Here is a 19,641-nt window from a genome sequence, read left to right on the forward strand (position 1 = left end):
GCAGAAGCAGAGCACAGGGAGCCCGGCCTAGCCACGTTGCGCAAGACTGCTCAATGCTGATGGCGCGTTCCTTTCACGTGTGATGTAGTCAAAAACAACCCCCATCGCTTCTTTTATGTTTAGAGTAACTTTTTCGCGTTCCTGTTCAGTTCTTCAGTTTCTGACAAAGTTAGCAGCCATGCCTCCAAGACACCAAAGGAACAAAGCAAAATGAGCATTGTGCAAGAGATCTGGTATTTGGCAGATCTTGAAAGGGCTCTCTTGATCTTAGTGAGGTTTTCTGTGCGTGTTTTCCGCAGTCGCTGACTCTTGATTTAGCTCATACTGAGTTGTGTTCATCCTGAAATCAAGGCTTTTACCTCTGTGTGCAAACCTTACCTCATTGAAATCCTTTGAATACCAGGGCTTCCCTATTGCTATAATAATCCCTGTACATAGATAACCTATGTATAATGGTATTTTGAATCTGAGGAAAAAAGAGCAGAAGAACTTCTAAAGGAAAATTTTAGTTACAAAGATTACTTACCGTGTCTGGAATAAAATCCAGTATGGTTGCAACTATTGAATATTATACATATTAGAAAGAACAGTGAGATGGCAGGCTATCATCCTCTAATGAAAATTCAGAACATGGCATTTTAAGCTGCTTGGGAAAATACCCCCCTTTCATTTCCATTAAGTTAGTGGAAATGTGGAAAGTTTCACACTTCTGCAAAATGCTGAGCAACTACCAGAGCCAGGCACTGAGGCAACACAGAGTGAAACATCTTGTCATCCTGACCACATGCAGATGTGTAGTTTCTGGAACCAGATCAGCACAGTGGAAGATGTGACAGTCAGTGTATCTTTTTTTAAGTCCTCGTCTCCAGAGCCATCAGAGGGCTTCTCCAGATGACACTGATGTGGAGCAGTGGCTCGCTCGTGTAAAGGAGTCAAACAGCTCCTCAGCTGCTATTCATCTTCCTTCCAATTACCGACATCAAAGGAGTTAAAACAATCAACAGCAGCTGTGAATCTGCATTTCTACTACTCATGAAGTTTTCACCCTCATTTTCAAAGCAGCAAACCAAACATGAATCAAAACTGAAATGCTAAATTGTGGTTTAGCTGGTGAAAAATTTTAACATGGTAGCACCACCATGATGCAGGAACCATGTTGAGACGGTGGCAAGGTTTCTAGCTGACAGGAAGAGGTAGATTGTAAAGTTGTGGGATTCAATTATTGGTGCATAAATAGCTGCTTATCAGCTATGATATGAAATCGAGGCCTGTACCTCACCTGTCGGGAGGAAATTTGTGTGCTGTCTCCTAGGCTCTGCTAGAGTGGATGTGATCGTGATCCACCAGGCATTGATGAAATCAGAGGAATGCAAATTACTGGAGAGTCAGAAATCCGTATTTTGAGAAATATTTGCAGGTTTCAGTAGCATTTAGGTACAGGACCAGTCAGAGAGCAGAATAAATGCAACTGACAATATGGAGTAATAAAGAGAGGACTTGAGTTTTATTAGGGATTAAAAGAATTTGCAGAAAAGATGGAACCAATACTGGAAGCCAAGCACCGGTATTTACAGATCAAGGATCAGTTATGTATCAGTTTATATAGAAGTTATCCTGAAATAATAAAATAAGGTCTCCCCAAAACATCTTGTTGCTATACAATCATAACAGCACATCTCCCACGATCTTCTGTGGGTTAATAACACTAGAAGCAAAATATCACAGTGACTTGCTCTTGTGCTTGAATTTGGTTCACCATCTAAGGCAATTTCAGAGGAGCCAGTGGGATGATTTGTTAATTATATTAGTCCACAGTTTGGCAGCATTTTTTACAGCAGATGTGTGCATTTCATCTGACTGTCCTCATCTCTTGCTGCTTATTCTTGAATCATACTTCTGCCCCTGTTTCACTGATACTGTTCAGTGTCTGAGGAGTGAAACACATCAAAGAAGTGATCTTGGGTTCAAAATAACTCAGCAAAAAAAACCCACCCAAACCTAGGTCAGATTTGTAGTTTGTATATGTGTGGCTGGCCAGTTGTACTGATTGTATTTATTAGATGGTTTAAACTGCTGCTGCAGCTTTAGGAGCATTCTCAGGTAACAGCCTTAACTTTCTAGCAGTACCAAGTCTACAAAGTTAAAACCTACACATCTTAATTAAAATGAATCAGAAATCCATTCCCCCGTTATTGATCTCCTGCTGGAGCTCAAGGATAGTTGTCCAAATACTCTTCTACAGGAGTCCAGCTAAAAAAGAGCTATATTAGAGTAAACCATAATTACTGGTGCTAAATGTCAACAAACAGAATGTGAGCAAGTTCTATAAAAGTTTATTTATGGTCTTTCAAGATGTAATATTTCAAATGCAATTATGAAGTAGTAGCAGCTGCTGAGATTTTCATTTGTTAGTTTTTGCATTTGGGAGGAGTATGAAAGAAAGTCACGGGAAAACAAACCAACCAACCAACCAACCAACCAAACAATTTGCCTTACACATCCATAGCTGTTCAGTTTAGGAAAGGCACTGGTTTGAGACTTTATTTTCTCTATCAACATTGTTTACCTGCAATACATTCCAGTGCTGGTAAGAAGGGAAAGAAAATTACTGAAGGAGGAACATATTGATTCTGAATGTCTGTTAGCTTTTTTCTTTGGAACATAGACTTTTTGATTCCCTGGGTTGGAAGGCATTTGTATTAAATTAAGTCCTGTGTGTGGGCTGGTGTTGGGTAACGGATCACATGACTGCTTTTGCTGTGTTGTGAATACATGAAAACACATGTTGCTAAAAATCTTCATGGATATGGCTGCTTTCAGTTGTGTCTGTCCTGGTCTCCTGTGTGTCATGGAAGCCTACCACTGCTTATGGAAGAGTGTCTCCACATCTACTCTGAATCTCTGAATTAGAAATAAAAACAATCAGTGGTCAAGTTCCTATTCCTAATTAGAAAGACTTGAAAGTTTAATTTTTAAATTGTCTAAATACTTAAGTAGTGCTATTTCAAATTTGAAATTTCTAAACCTTTCTGATTTACTGAAACATGAAAAATCTAGGGTTTTGGTCAGGCCATAACTATGTCTTGTTTCCATGTAAAGTTTCTCCTCCACCACCCCCCAGCAATGGCAGTGGGCCACAAAGTCTTTTATTCATAAACTGTCATCTGAGAAATTAAAGAAGGCAAATACACTCTTACAGTTATGTCTAAGACTCTCTTCAAGAAATTTCATCTTCCCTCTGCTGTAAGATACATGTGAGTTCGCATGAAGAGGTTACATTGTCCACTGACAAGTATAATGAAGCACAGATGTCTGAGGCACCAAAAAGAAGCAAATTTTAGCAAGGGTCTTAATTTTATCATTTTGATTATATTCTCTTTAGAGGTCTGAATTCATTTAGAATCAGATAAAGAGAAACAATCATTTAGTTTAATCAGCTTATGATATATTTACACTCATATGATGTCCTTTTAGGAAATACATCAGAGAAATTTTTTCTTCCCTTGAACAACTGTGCTGCTGAAGTAAAGACTGGTCTGCCAAAAGAGTTTTCCAGTATCTAAACATATAATAGTGTCATACAGACAATGACTATAGCAACCTGACTAGAAGAAGCAAACAAAAGATAATTATAGTTAACAACAGCTTAACTTATAACTGCATTTTGTTTTACAGATAGATAGAACTGGAAATTAATCATTACATGTATATGTGTGATAGATGCTTTGCAGATCCTTTTTAGTTTCTTAAAATTTTGTCTAAGATTCTTGAGTTGCAAGATTAGACACAACTAAATAACCAGTTCTGAGCAGAATTGGGCAGTAACCTCTTTTCCCATCCCAAAGGAATTGCTGAGCTTTTGAAACTTTCCCATCTGAAATTCAAACAAAGAGTGTTTTCATGCACCATTCCTGTGTCTTCCTTTGTAAAAATCTGGTTCAGCACAGTTGTAGCATTTTTTCATTATTATCACTTTTTAAAACAACTATTTTAGTTAGATATAGTTTCTTTGAGATAAAAAGGAAGTATGTTTGCGCAGAGAATTTCACCATATAAATGTAGGATTTTTTCAAATTAATAATTTATTTAAACCAACACTTTCCCATAGTTAATTTTCATAATTAATTAATGTTTCAACATATTCATCTCTACACAGGAAAAATTCTGACCATTTCTTGATATTGTGTTTCTATTTTTTCCGTATTTCTTTTCTCCACATGTCTGCTGATGAGTTTGGATGCAATGGGAATGGTACAGAATCTGAAAAAACTTTGCCTAGATGTTATTAGTAATTTTAAGTTAGACATTGGTCTGTTGCATCTGCTAAGATAAACTTAAGGACAAGGTAAAAATACAACCTTTGGTTATTTAAACAAGTAGATATTGGTTTTGCTGAAAAGAAGGATCAGTTCTTTACTCAGGTATGAATTTATGTAGCACTTACCATCAATGTTAGTTTCAATTTGCATCAGTGTTTGAGTATGTGCATATGTCAATACAATGACAGTGTTATGTTATACAGGACTGCTTTAATTGTTGTTATTTTCTAAAGATTTCCATACAAGAACACTTAAATTACTGAATATTTTGAGAGGAATGTAAGGTTCTTTGTTGTCTCTCTCATTTCTTTTGAAGTTGTTTTTTTAAAATAATTTCTAACAGAAAAGTATTCATGGTCAATGATTGGTGCAAGTTGGACAATTAATAGTTTAAAACTGAGTCAAGTGATGCTGAGGCTTAAAGCCTTTGGCTCCCTAGAAAAATGAAGCACTATTAAAACAGCCCTTAAATTAGAAAGGGGGGATGTGTTTGGACCATGTTCTTTCAGCAGTGACAACAGCTATATTTCAGATAGGAAAAATACCTCACAAAACCCCCTTATTTCTTCAGAAACAATCCACCAAAACCCAAAACTGAAACAGTTGTTGGAAGAGAACTGTTGAAAGGAAACATCTGGAGGAAATGCCATTCCAATTTCAGTCTTGTCTTCAGTGTAGCATAACATACATTTCTCAAGATGTGATACTGTGCTTCATCAGACAACATCACAATGAGATCATACCTCTGAATATGGACTCCAAGTCACCTTTATGAAGGATGGTAACCATTATGTCTGATTCTGCTTCCTGAGAGAGTATATTAAAAATATTTCTCATCAATTGGTCATTTCTTTGATGCTAGCATGAAATCCTAGATATGCACAAAATGTCTGCTGCACAAATTCTTAATCTATGTGAGGATGGAAGCAGGCATCTCAAAACAGGAGCCAGCCCTAAAGTCCAAGAGAGTTGCAGAGAAAAATCTAAGAGAAGCCACAGCTAAATCCAGAACAACGATATGATAAGAACAGATTATGGCAGAAGGCAGTGAAAATGGGATGATTTTGTATAGCCATATGAACAACATGACACTTCTGGAATTCTTCAGAAGAAATGAAAATAAAAGATTTTACTAGATGTTATGTTTCCTATATATGAATATTAATATTTTTCTAGTACTCCTTTCATAGATACTCATAGTATTATTCCAAATCTCATCCACTCCCCATAATATGTCTTCATGGATTTATTAACCTCTTTCAAAAATTAGGGAAAACAAAATTTTTCTGGCAAGCTATCAGGGCTCTAGTTGTTAAAATGTCACCTTAAAATGCCCTTAGTACTGGCATTACATTTGGAAGTAGTTATTTGGCAGCTGTGTATCTGTGATTTCATAGTTATCAGGTCCAGTAAAAGTCTAGACCCCAACAATTTAAACATTAAGAATTCTTGTTGGCTTGCATGAACAAGACCAAATCTGTATCATTGTCATGTAGTTTGAAAGATAATGTGTTTTTTCAAGTTACACTTGCATTATAGGAAAATGTAGTAGTATTGAGATTAGGCAGACAACAAAGTATGTAGAGGATATACTACTAAGAGTTCATCCACTTACAGGTAAAGTTAGTTGTCCTAGTTCGTGTTATTCCGCTAAGTAGGCTGTGTATATTTGCCTGTTTGGCTGGTTTTATTCTCTGTATAGTAATCTATATAATGGGCACCATAAACCATGTCACATTTTGTTGCTAGAAAACTTGTAATGAAATAAACCAGTGAGATGCTGTTCTACTTGACAATGTTTCCCTGGGTTGTCCTTGCTCTGTTTTAGAGTACTGCATGCAGTAGCTTTAATGTTTTCTTTTTTAGGTTTTGATTTTGACATGTCCTAAATCTCAGTTTATATCTGAAATGTTTTAATTGTATCTGGATATATTTGAAATGTATGTAGCCTTTTGTGCACTTGTAAAACCTATGGACTTATTGCCCAATATACATGTATCAACTATGTACATGTGTATTTTACTCTCATATTCCATGGATCATGACTTCTGTTGCAAATGGACCTGAGCATTCATAGCATACTCATGCTTTTCTGTTTAAAAATTTACACATTCTAGATACATTTGGATCAGGTCTGAAAAATGTTATTCCCACTTTTCAGTGAGTGCTTATTATGCCTGAGCAGGTGCACCACAGTATATTCTGAGAATACCCCAAGTGCATTGCTTCTTCAAAGAATATTGATACTCAGCTTCTGTGGGTAAAATGTATCACTCTCAAAACAATTTTGTGTTACAGGAACACAATAAATAAGATGCCTTAACAAACTTCAGCACAGGAGTCTTCTAGTAAAAACAATATATTGTAATTCAAAGATGCCAGTGATTTCCTAAGGAAGGAATAAGACCTCTAATTTCTTTCCTTTTAATGAAACAGTACTTCCAGAAGTCAAGGAAAGGCCATGTGTGTGTCTTGCACATAAGCGGTAGTTTGCACCCAACTACACTTTGTGGTGTCTGTGTCTTTGTGGGGAGATCCATGCAGACACACAGAGAGCAGTTACTCTCTGCATACCCATTTATAAAGGAGTGGAAAGCACAGTGAAACTGGCTGTTTAATAACTCCGGGGAGAAGATTGCTCATGTCCTGGAGGACCCTGCAGGTGTGTGCTCAGCTGTAGCTAGGCTCTGCACTTTAGTGAACTCAAAGTTCAGCTCGTACATGAGCACCTTGTTAGAGACTCATTGACTGAATCTGTCCCAGTTCCCAGCTCTGTCTGGGCGCTGGTCCCCAGCTGTATTTGTTTTCTCCCAGCTGCTGTGCAGGGAGCTCAGGGCTTGGCCGTGTCCTCCACCTGTTCCCCGCGTTCTCCTCCGTCTTGCCCTGAGGCCGAAGAGGCTCGGCCGAGTCCATGACACCTGGCAGGGAAGATGTTGTGCCCTGAGCCTTGAGGGGATCCCAGCAGGCCGCTTGGGGCGTCCCTGGCGGGGCACGGGCACCAGGGCGGCGGCAGCTGCCCTGAGGGAGAGGCCGGCAGCCACCCTGCGCTGCACAGCCAGATCCAGCGGGTTCCGGCCGCTTCCAGCCAGCTCCCTCGGTATCCCCTGAGGGCTGCGCCAGGCAGCCGTGCGCTGCATGCGGCCTCTTCCAGCCGCTTCCAGCCGCTTCCAACCCGTTCCAGCCGGTTCCAGCCAGCTCCCTCGGTATCCCCTGAGGGCTGCGCCAGGCAGCCATGCACTGCATGCGGCCGCTTCCAGCCGCTTCCAACCCGTTCCAGCCGGTTCCAGCCAGCTCCCTCGGTATCCCCTGAGGGCTGCCCCAGGTAGCCATGCTGAGGACACCGGAGCCAGTCCTTGACAAAGGGCAAAGTGCTGCTCAGCTGGTGAGGTGCGATGGGAGGGAGTGAGGGACAGCACTGTGGGCACCAGGGCAGGAAAAGGCGCCTCAGTGCCAGAGCAGAGACTCGCCTGTGGCCTGGGAAGATGAAACACCATTAAATGTACCCAGGCTGTGCCTTGTCCGGGACCCCATCCTGGAGCCAGTGGATATGGCCTGGAGGAGCTACTGGCTGTGGAGAAGCCCATTCTCTATCAAGCCTTCCTGAAAGCAGCTGTGGCCGTGGAGAGCTCACGCTGGTGCAGAGCTTTCCTGACAAGAACTGTGGCCATGGACTGACCATGCCGGAGCTGGTTCCCCTGACAGCAGCCGTGGCCCCGTAGAGCACACACTGTAGCAAGTGACAGGGATTGCACCCATGCTGGAGCGGGTTTTCCTGACAGCCACTGTGGCCCTGAGGAGGCTACACTGGAGCGGTTCCTCCTGACAAGAGCTGAGACCCATGGAAAGGAACTTCAGCCCATGGACAGGATCCTGCAACCCGTGGACAGGACCTACACTGGAGCTGAGGAAAAATGTGAGAAGGAGGGAGAGGCAGGAAGGGACGGTCATGAACTTATGGTGACCTCATGCTCCCCATCCCTCTCCTCTGCACCCCTTAGACATGGCTGGGGCATATAGGGGTCCTGAGAAGGAAAGAGTGAAATTGAGTGGGTAACAAAAGTGTTGGTGTTGGGGAAAGTGATGTCTTAATTTGTCTCCAAATCTATTTTAACTGGCATGAAATTATTTTCCCACAACTTGATCAATCTTTTCCTGATGCCAGTGAATTGTAAAGGATTTATGTAATATTTATATGTAAATGATTTATCTGGCTTTACCTTGACCTAAAAGCTTTTTCATCATACTTTCTCACTCACCCTCTTTGAGCAGGACAGTGAGAGAAGCTAAGTGGCTCTCTCGCAGCTAGACAAAGTCAACTCAACATGAAGTTCCAGGCGTTTTCTAACTCCACATTACTGCTTCCAGTGTTAATAGACTGGGGCTATAAAATTTGAGGTATAACCAATATTCAGGACAATTTTCAAGGTATATGTAAGTTAACTTATGTGATATCACAACTGTTCTCTATTTAACTCTTACATAAAACATGGTTTAGTGCTTTTTTTTAAAAAAAGATTTTTTTGTGCAGTGTTCCATGAGGGTCATGGTAAATGAAGGCTTAATCAAGATCTGGTACCTGCAGAAGAATCAAGCTACTTCTTAACTAAAAGAGTAAGAAACCACACATTTTTGATTTTTACAGTCTTTAAAGCGATGTTAAGTTTCTCATATGATGTATAAGCAAACGTTCCAGCTCTTGGTTATACAAATATCTCACTGGGGTTTACAGCTGTTACAATCTTAATATTATATCTTGTGATCTCATCTTTGGTAGCCCTTCCCTACTTCCCCATGACAGTCCTTCCTTGGGCTGTACAGAGCGTTACATAATTTAAAAATCTTGTCCTCTCTGTGTAAATTTTATCAGTTTGAGATAAGGTGAGTGGAGAATCTACAGCACAGTGTTTATGACATAAGGGTTAGAGATATGAAAATGCTTCATAATTTTAAGAACAAAAGATTTTCTTCTTTTAGGCAGAGTACAGTTATCTTTTTATGGTCATGATTTTAGAGCAAGTGAAAAGATTACTAATAAAAACCTCACACCTATATTTAAACATCATTATAAATCGTATGTGATAGCACTTGTCATTTTATATGAAAAATTATGTTGGTATTAACCTACCACATAAGAAAACAGCAAAAATAACTTAACTTCTTCTTTCTTGTCACATATCTGAATCACAGTTCTCTCTTTATTCTCACAGTCAGGATTATTTCATGTACAAAACTGACCATAAAGGAGCATACAGTTTGCACCACAGACATGCCTGTGGGGTAATAAGACATAATATCTGTTTTGAGAAATGAGTGTTACTGATCTAAAAAAAAATTCTGCTTACTGAGATCACAGAAGGCAGTTTGGAGAAAAGTAAACCAGAACTTAAGTGTCATCACAGATGGATAAAAATAAGATATTAAATATGTATTTTGTGTAGCTAAGACAAAATTGCCTGTTTCACAGAGAAACAAATTCAGATCCAGAGCTGCCACAGGCTGAACATCTTCAGCAATGGGCCATGTCTCTGTGACCTTCTGTAGCCATTACAGCTGTTTGGCATTTCTCTTAATGAAGCAGAGATTTGCCCATATTCCAGCTTAGACTGGGTTTGAAATTCCAGCTCCTTTAATAGCTAATGGAGTTTTTCCATTGTTTTCCACCACACCACAAACTGTGTATTTGTCTGGGACTGTGTGAAAACTAAAGCATGATCATTAGATGAAATTAGATTAATGTACTTTGCAGTGGGTTTTTTTTTTGTTGTTGTTGTTGTTGTTTTTTAGGTTTTCTGGCTAATGAAAATTGATCTTCTAATTAAAACCCTCACAAAAAATCTGGCATATTTATTTAAAATATGATTATATAAATACTTGGCAAAATGTATGAAAAATAGGTTCTCTAGTAAGTGGAGTTTTCCCAAGACATTTCTATTTTGAAATGATACAGTGTGTTATAATGTCTTTACTACATGGTATCAGTGTTATAAAACTATTCTATGAAAAGATGCTACATTTTTTTCTTCAGAAGTAGAAGAAAATATATCTCTTTCTGAACAAATTTTGTTTCTGCTATAAATCTATTGCAGTTACTATGAGGAGCAACTCAATAAGTAGCCTTCCTCCTGTCCCAGCGATTGTAAATCTTTCAAAGTCAAGTTTAAAGGTCTTCAGAAACATAAAATTTATAAAAAATACAGAGTTAAAAAGGCAGCCATCAGTTCAAAAAACAAATCTGTTCCTGATAATTTCGACCATTTAGTCGTTTTTAAAGGTAATTCTTGTCTGAGACATTAAATAAGACATACATGAGCAAACCTGAAAATCAACTAAATTTTCATACTTTGGAAAGCTTGGGTTGGGTATATCTCGTCATGAATACAGTAACAGCCTTCTGAACCCAGCTGAGTCATGTGCAGAAATACCTGCATTACTTTTCTATCTTTCTTCTTGTCTAGAATGGAAAAGATCCGTTCTTTTATTACCTCTGGTTTTCTAGGCCAGAAATGTCTACTTTTTTGAAATTGAACTTAGATCTCAGTTTTCAGAAGCTTTTTGAATATTCATCTTTCGTTGGCTGTTTCTTCTCCTTTCATGGTTTAGCTCTTGAAAATGCTATTAGACACAGTTCGTGAAGACTGCGAAATCAAATAGCTCTGTTTAGTCACATGTGTCACTCCAGTAGTCTAACTCTGCCCCAAAACAGATGCTGGGGTCCAGTGTTCACAGTCCCTCAGTTTGATGTAGCCATAAAATGTTAAATATTTTTTTAAGTTTCTATAAAAAGGGCAATACAGTGCTTCTTAAATTAATAAAGGCTGCAATGACTGCTGGATTTCAGATTTATTCTTCAGAGAAGGGTAGAGCAATCCCAAAAGTTAATGGTAGTAGGGGCCTGCTTTCCACAAGAGTAGATAATTGTTGCTTTTCAAATGTCTTCATGTTTAAATGGAACAAATTGACTTGATAGAAATCTCAGTGCAAATGTTAGTGTTCCCTGAAGTTTGTTTTATTGTAATTTTCTTCTATTAATCACAGTTCATGTCTGCTAACTGTTAAATATAAACAATAGGTATTTTTTCACGAGGGATTTTGCTTTTCCTTCCTTTGCATATTAATTTCTACAAAAGATAAAGCAAAAAGAAGTATTGGCATTAAAATTTCAGAGAAAAAAGAGCAACCTGGAAACAAAAATGTTTCATGTACAATCATGCATTGTTTGGAGTCTATTACTGTAATGAGTCAAAGAATCATAGGATCTTAGAATACCGGATTTGAAGGGACCTCAAGGATTATCTGGTCCAACCTTTCTTGGCAAAAGCACAGTCTAGACAAGATGGCTCAGCACCCTGTGCAGCTGAATCTTAAAACTCTGCAGTGTTGGGGAATCCATCACTTCATTGGCAAGACTGTTCCAATGGCTGATTGTTCTCATTGTGAAAAACTTTCCTTGTGTCCAACTGGAATCTCTCCAGGATCAACTTGTAACCATTACCACTTGTCTTTTCCATATGAGTCCTTGTGAAAGGGGAATTTTCATCTTAACATGATGATAAGGTCTCCCCTAAGTCTTTCTCCAAGGCTGAACAAACCCAGTTCTTGTGGCATTTCCTCATATGGCAGGCTTCCCAGTCTTTTGATCATCTCTGTGGCTCTTCTCTAGACCCTCTTCAGCCTGTTTATGGGAGGGGTTTTTTGTGTATCAGGGACCAAAACTGAGCACAGTATTCCAAGTGTGACCAGGAAGTAGCACCTTCCAGGTGAAAGATAATGGTGGGATACTGAAAGGGATAATGACTTCTGTGTCTCTGCTGGTGATGTCCTTGGTGCAGCCCAGTGTACTTCCTGCTGGCTTTCTTTGCAGCAGCAGCAGCAGCACTGTTCACTCACACTGAGCTGCTTGTCCACCAGCATCCTCAGGTCCCTTTCACAGAGCTGCTCCCCAGAGAGATCCCAGCCTGGGCTGTGCTCCTGCTGTATGTTTTCCCAGGTGCAAGGCCTTTACTGTCCTCCTTAGCCCACTCTTGCAGCCTGTTCTGGTCTTCCTGCAGTGTGGCTCTCCCTTCCAAAATGTCCATTTCCCTCATCAGTTTGGTGTCATCAGAAAATTTCATCAGGGTACACTTGATCCCATCATCCAGATAATTTATGAAAATATTAAAGAGTAATGTGCTCAATATTTATCCTTAGGGGCCTGTACTTTAAATACAGGAAGATGTAGAATGTAGATGCAGATATAGCTATAGATACAGTTGTATACACACACATACACCCATGAATAAATAACTCTCTTTTAAAAGGATTTAAACTGATGCCTATGCATCTTTTTAAATTACATTTTAAATATGGCAAACTGGGGCTGTTGTAGCTGTAAAGAGAGAATGCAGCAAGCACTGTGCTACTTACAAATTGGGAAATGTTTGTTTAAGTGTGGGGTGATATCTGAAGCAGATTCATGAGCACAAAGGAAGTGTCATGTATAGTTCTGGTATTTAGATCAGAATTGCAGCTCTGGATGCAATCAGTGGAGCACAGGCTCTGACTCCAGTGGATGTGTGTGTAGGAGTGTTTGCCATCTAAGGCTGTAACAGCCAGCTGAGCTTACACTGAGCCGTGACTTGTAGAGAAACGCGCCAGAGTAAATCATGCAGATCATATATTAGAAACTATAACACGCAGCAGTACAGTTTGTTAGGCAGACTGCAGGCTTTTATTCCGTGTCTCAAAGCTAAATGGTGTGTGCCTGAGAGAGGGTTGGGGATGAGAGGTCACTGGAGTTAAACTGATTTACACCTGCTGAGAATCTGGTATGGTGAATTATTTCCAATCATTCCTTCAGCAGTAGGTATTTATTTTTATCTTTCTAAAATATTTTCCTCCACTTGCCTCTGTTAGCAGTCCTTGCTGACATTAAATATTTGAGAGCAATTTTGCCACAAGTAGGACCAGTTTCAGTGACAGCTGAAGTTTTCCCATAAACTTGAGTGGATTATGCAATTTAAATGGACAGAATTCAATCTTAGCTGCCTGTCATGTTGATCATATTCACAGTTACTTTTTAGAGAGTATTTTCGTAGTCTTTGCACATATGATCTCTGCAACTCAGAGTGTTTGCATACCACGCAGCATCTGGCTCGGTTTTTACAGGATCTTAACAGATGCAGTCAGGAACAATGTACAACTCCCTGATGTCTAAAAATAATTGTATTTCAGTAATCTCTTATGCTATAATCACTGTCCCATACAAGTGTAATAATTATAAAGCATTGGAAATTATTCAAAAAGTTAGAGGAAATGCCCACAAGCATGTAGCCACTGAATCTTTTCTTTAACAAAGAAGAACTATTGGAGATAGAGAATACTAAAGAAAATACACAAAGTGCTTACTTAAGGAAATATATTGAAATCTTTGTGTCAGGACAGTTCTGACTTAAATCATATTAGAAATACTTTGAGTATCGTATTGACCCTGCACATAAAAGATATAAATTATGTATTTTCTTAAACTATTACCAGTATTTTTCCTGCACAATTTCATGTTAAGGAAATTACAAGATTTCTTCTATTTTGTTCATATGAAAAAGAAAGAAAACTGTGTTTAGTTTCTGTCTGAAGTATCGATATACCATTGTAATATAGTAGAAGGAAATCTTGGGCTCACACTTTTAGTTCTTCCACAAAAGTACCATTGACTCAAGTGAATGTTTTGCCTGAATAGAGAGTCAGAGACCAGGATGAAATGCCAGATGAAACAGACTGCTTGTAGTAACTTTAATATAAATACAATGTCCAACAACTGTGAGGAACCCCAAGTACAAATCATGTGTAACTCTTTCAGATCCATGCAGTAGATCTGAAGCTAAAACCCATCCTCAAGGTAATTGCTGAGAAGAATAAATAATTAGCTTTTTAAAAGAAAACAAATTAGGTGGTGAAAAGGTTGCAACCACTCATCAGTAAAATTATGTTTGGGGATCTTTGTTGCAGAGAGAATCATAAAGATAACATTCTTCTAGGCTTTCTGTCTTCTGTCCAAGTTTTCTTTGGCAGGAAGAGAGGAGTATGGGTGTTGTTTGGAATTCCCAGGGTTCCAACAGGACTCTGAGCTACAGCCTTTGGAACTGGTAACCACTAACACTGGATTACACCCACTGAACTGGTAATCACTTCATACTGGTTTTTTTATTCAGGACAGGTGTAATGAGTTCTAAAATGAGCAAAGTAAAAGCAATATTAGGTATGATTCTTCCAGGTAATACAAAGGGCAGAAGTTTCAAGCCAAGCCTGGAACAGGTGTCTGAAATGGTGTGCCATTGAGGAGGGATAGTGAGACCACCATGCACATACAGGTAATCAAAGTGAGAGCAGGATCTGTGAACAGTGTACATGAATGGCATCAAGCACATCTCTCCTACTCTCCTATTACTTGAGACTTCTATGTCAAGGAAAAAGGAAATTGAAAAATTTGTTAGGCAGCTTACTCAGACCAGAATGAGCTGTGAAATCTGACATCTCCATATATTACCAGGAAAGATGTCTCTAGTTAGTCAGATCATACCTTCAGCAAAACAAAACAAAACACAAACAAACAAAAAACCCTCAATAACAAAATAAACAAAAAACCCCCACTCCAACCCCCCCCCCTCTAAAAAAAACAACATCAACCCGGAACCCAGGAATTGAATCTCTGTCTAATGACTTAGGGATTCTAAAAGTAAGTGATTTTCAGGTACGCTCACTTTTATGGAACAGAGGTCAACTAATTAACAGCTAAATAACATGTGACTTGAGTGATCTATCACATATAATTATGTGCAAATAATAGCCTTACATTTCAGATAATCCATAGGCAGTAATTTGTTTGGACAAGTGTCAGTGAGTGGTGATGAATAGCAAGAAAATTTTGTAAAATCATTTTTGGTTTGTGGTTCAGTTTTAACAGAAAAAATGACATGTAGTAAACAGTGTTAATTTTGAATGTTAATCTAATCATGCTAGAAGGGAAAAGACAGCAAGGTTTCAGTTCTCATTTTCAGCCATTCATTTCTGTATTGCAAATAAGCTGTACATAGCGAGTTCTCAACATAGCTCCTTACAACATGAGCAACTCTAGCTGTGTGTACCATAAAACATTCTTTGGTGACAATATTAATCCAAAAATGCCATATTTTTATGTGTGCTTTTCTTGTGAGTTTTGTGTTCTAGTTTTTGTCTCTTTAAAGGTTTTTGTTTTCAGGAGCCAAGGTACACTGGAGAGCACTCCAAATTATCTGACATGTTTTACATACGACATTTCAGAAAATTAGAATGAAACTCATAGGATCTGGGAGATGTAGGTAGCAGAGATTATTTGTTAACATGCTTTAATTATTATGGGTACTGGGTCCACCCTTCAGCCAACAGCTAGTGATGCTGTTTGTCCTTTTTTGCATATTACACAAGTTTGCTCTTTCACCTTTTGAATCACGCTCAGATCATCTACAGCCATCCTAGGCCTAAAGCTTGCTTGAATGACAAACCTTTGCTTAATTTTTATCATCTTGTGTTAGAGAAATAGTGGATGGCAGGGTTACTCAGCTGCTCCTTTTGTGGACCCTGTTCCCGGGTGACCATCCAAAGTGTACTCTGATATCCATGTAGAATCAGTTTTCTTCATAGAGGCACAGCTTTCAACACTTCAAGTGTCAACTGCAACCCCATAGAAATGGTGTTTCTCCTATCTTCTTGTGAGGGAGAGCTGCCATACACTGCTGCATCTCAGTTATCAGGATATCGTATGGTGATTTACTGATTTTCTACCCTAGTGTAAATTTCATGCACTTTTTAGGCAGAATGAATCTGGGAAAATTCCTCTGGAAAAAAAAGCATCACTTCTGCTAGTGAAAAGTATTTTTGTTTAGGCATTCATCTGTACTGAAACAGTTTAGTGATCTTCTTTCAATGCAGGTTAAGATGTTCTTTAGCTAAAAGTAACGCATAAAATAGAAAACAAAGTGGATTTCCTCTTTATTATGTTCTCTGATGCATGTTTTTCACTTCACTGTAAATTTATGTTTTTTCCTACTAACTGAAATATGTTGTAATTCACTCATTCTCATAGAATATAGCATAACACAGCTACTCCAGGGAGGCAAGGCATTTTGGATTTTTTATCAGCTACAACAATAAATAGCATGCATACAAGGAACATGAAGACTCAGTATCTTAACTGTGTATATAAGCTTAGTCTCCTATCTTCTGTTTGCACAGTACAACACTTTTCCCATCTATTAATATGCAGAGTATTGTTGAAGCAACCTAAGCTAGGAACCTACTGAATTAAGTTTGGTTTCTAAACTTCAGCAAAGCCAGGTCCATTAAGAGGATGTAATGCCAAAATATTCATGCTTCTTTCGGTCTCCCTGAAAGTGATTAAAGCCAGAGCAATTTTGCTGTGGGGCTTATGAAAAAATGAACCCTGCTCATTGCTAGGATTTTAGATTCTTGAACTAATTTATTCTTAACTAGAATTTTGTGACATGAATGTTCCAAGTACTTTGACCATCTCGGAGAGCAATGAGGTGACGCAGCAGCTAAAATGAATTCTTTCTATTGGATAGATCTTTCTGGTCTACTTCAAACATGTAGTTTGACTTCATCTATCTCCTTATGCTCAAGTAAGCACAGACACTAGCTAGGTTATGTTTCCACGGACGTGCAAGAAAGAAGGCTTCTGTCCTGCAAAGACCTTATACTAAATGGTATAAAATGCATTAAGGAAGGTACAAGCATACCAACAGCTCAGCCTGTTCAAAGCGGGGAAAATTGTGAAGCACTCAAAACTCCCATTTCAGTACAGCAATATTCATGCAACAGAATTCGCCATTTTCAAACAGTAAAACATAATTTCCCACTTCTTTAGAAACTTTTAATTAAACCAATTAAGATAATTGAATTTCAAGCTTTGATGACTTTTTTTAGGGAAGGGATGTAATGGGGTTTTTTTAGATTACTTTTTACCAATTCTTCTATTTCCTGTTAGTGTTTTTTGTTCCTACTGTCTTCTGACTTGCCCTAAACTATGCCCTGAGGGAATCTAAATTCTGCTGCCCTACAGAGTGCATAGCTGAGTGCTTTTCAAAAAGATCCAGGGAAATGCCTTGCAGGCCATTTTTCCATAAGGACTGGAGATTTGGAAGACTGAGCACTTTCATCCCCATAGTGGATAAAATTTTGTGAAGAGACTTGGATATAACTGAGAGACTTTAGTTACAAACAGTAATAAAGAAGACTTAAAATTCTTTAAATACTACTAAGCAGAAGCAGTGCTTATAAATGAAAATTATATCTCATTTCAAGTGGAGAACAAAAAGATTATTTTGTGTAAGTGGTAAAATGGGCTGATTTCTGAAGGACACAATAGAATGAGTGGGAGAATGAGGCAAAGGAGGAAGTTCAGGGTATATAGGGGTTTTTTTTTGGTGTAGTCAGAGGAAGGTTGTATCACAATTGTTGTTAGACATTCTGTTGCTCTCAACAGAAATTAAATGAAGCTACATGGGCTGAACACACAGGAACAATTTTCTAACTCAACGGTTGTCATGTACCCTTGGGTTAGAAATGAAGCCAGGTGGAAGTAGTTCAAGATAAAGGCTTCAGTACCACCAGCTCCCTCTAAAATGTGGAGAGACAATAGCTTCCATGAATATATGGAATAAATCTGAAACTGTGCAAGCCACATTGGTTTTGAACTAGAAGAAAAAAACACAGCTTTATTCCCTGTTACCTACACTGTTCCATTTCCTCTCTGAAGATAAAACATTTTCTAAGCAAAAATTTGAGGCATTATTACACTAATTGGAGTTATCTACATGATAACCTTCTACCCTACATGAGAAAAGTCCAGATGACGCCTGCTTTAAGCATGACTCCTGTACTGAAAAGGAAGCAGATACAGAAAAAGAAGAGAAAATGTTGAGGCTGATACAGTATTTTTTCCATTATTTCTTTATTTTTTTCTTTAACATAAGTATAATACAGGAGTAGTAGGGGGAAAAAGGAATGAAGGACACAAAGGAAGGTATTTCATCTGCAGATGAATTTTTATGTAGGAGCTGGCTAACTCACCATATAAAACCTCTTATAAAATGTTTAATATCTTGCTTGCTATGAAAAGAATTTTATTATGTCACTGAACAAAGTTGCAACAATGAAACATTAATGAGAAGAAACAAGCATGACCATTTTTGTAAAGTTACTTTTGAAGTATTTATAAAAAATATGCAAACTGCAGAGCTACTGTATTAAATTGCCACTGTTTGTGACAAATAAACCATGGAAAAATAGTTTTCCTGGGCACACTTCCTCAAAGTCTGACCCCAGGCAGAGCCAGGGGCTCTGTAAAGGAGTACTGTACCTTGAAGTTTGGATGGATGTGGATGCATTGGTTGCTGGGGAATTATGTTCCCTTGATTGTGGCATTGGCACCTGTGTGTCTGCAGAGTGTGATGTGATGTGCAAGAGAAGTCCCAGAACAGAAATCACCATGTACCTGCTAGTGCCATTTTGCTTAGTAAACAGATTGGAGATTTTGTGCCACTGACTGATGTGGTTCTGTTCCTGCTGCTGCTGTTTTCTTAGTGCCCCATGACAGAATGAAATTGGCTGACACTCCTAAATTGAACTGAATGGATGAACCTTCAAATGTCTTATTTTTTTTTCTTCAAGTTTCAAACAGTTCGACTGCAAAAAAAAATTATTCAGTATTAACAAGAGTATCTGTTGCTGCTTAATATAAAGTGAGAATTAAGTAATAAATCAGTAATGAAATACTAAAATAAATATAAAGCCCAGGCAACCCGGGAAAGAAGGGATTGCTAACATTTTGATTGCTCAAGTTCTGAGAGAAAATTTCGCAACTCTGCTGCCAATTTTTAATCTTTGGGGTTTTTTTGTATAATATATAAGCAGAAACAGATGTTCTTCAGTACTAGCATTTGATCTGTGTGTAAAGAATTTAGGGTATTATGTTCTGTCAAGGCAATGAGTGATATTTAACCATGCAGAGTCCTCTTTACCTCAGACAGAGATACAGTGGTAAGCATCTGTATATTGTCCACAAACCTTAGAGTAACCTATTATGACAGTCAAGTCTCTATAAATGATATATAAGTATTTAAAGGAACAACAAGGTTAATTTAGATAATTCCCAACAGAGGAAGGTTTTAGTTTCCAGTAGAGTTAGGGCCATGAAATAGTTTTCTTTGCATAATTCAGCAACCATTTCAGGTATCCATGACACATTTTAAAATTGAGTCATTTTCTTAAGTATTACCTCATGTTTAGC

Source organism: Sylvia atricapilla, chromosome 7, assembly GCF_009819655.1.
Source record: "Sylvia atricapilla isolate bSylAtr1 chromosome 7, bSylAtr1.pri, whole genome shotgun sequence".
Classification (NCBI taxonomy): domain Eukaryota; kingdom Metazoa; phylum Chordata; class Aves; order Passeriformes; family Sylviidae; genus Sylvia; species Sylvia atricapilla.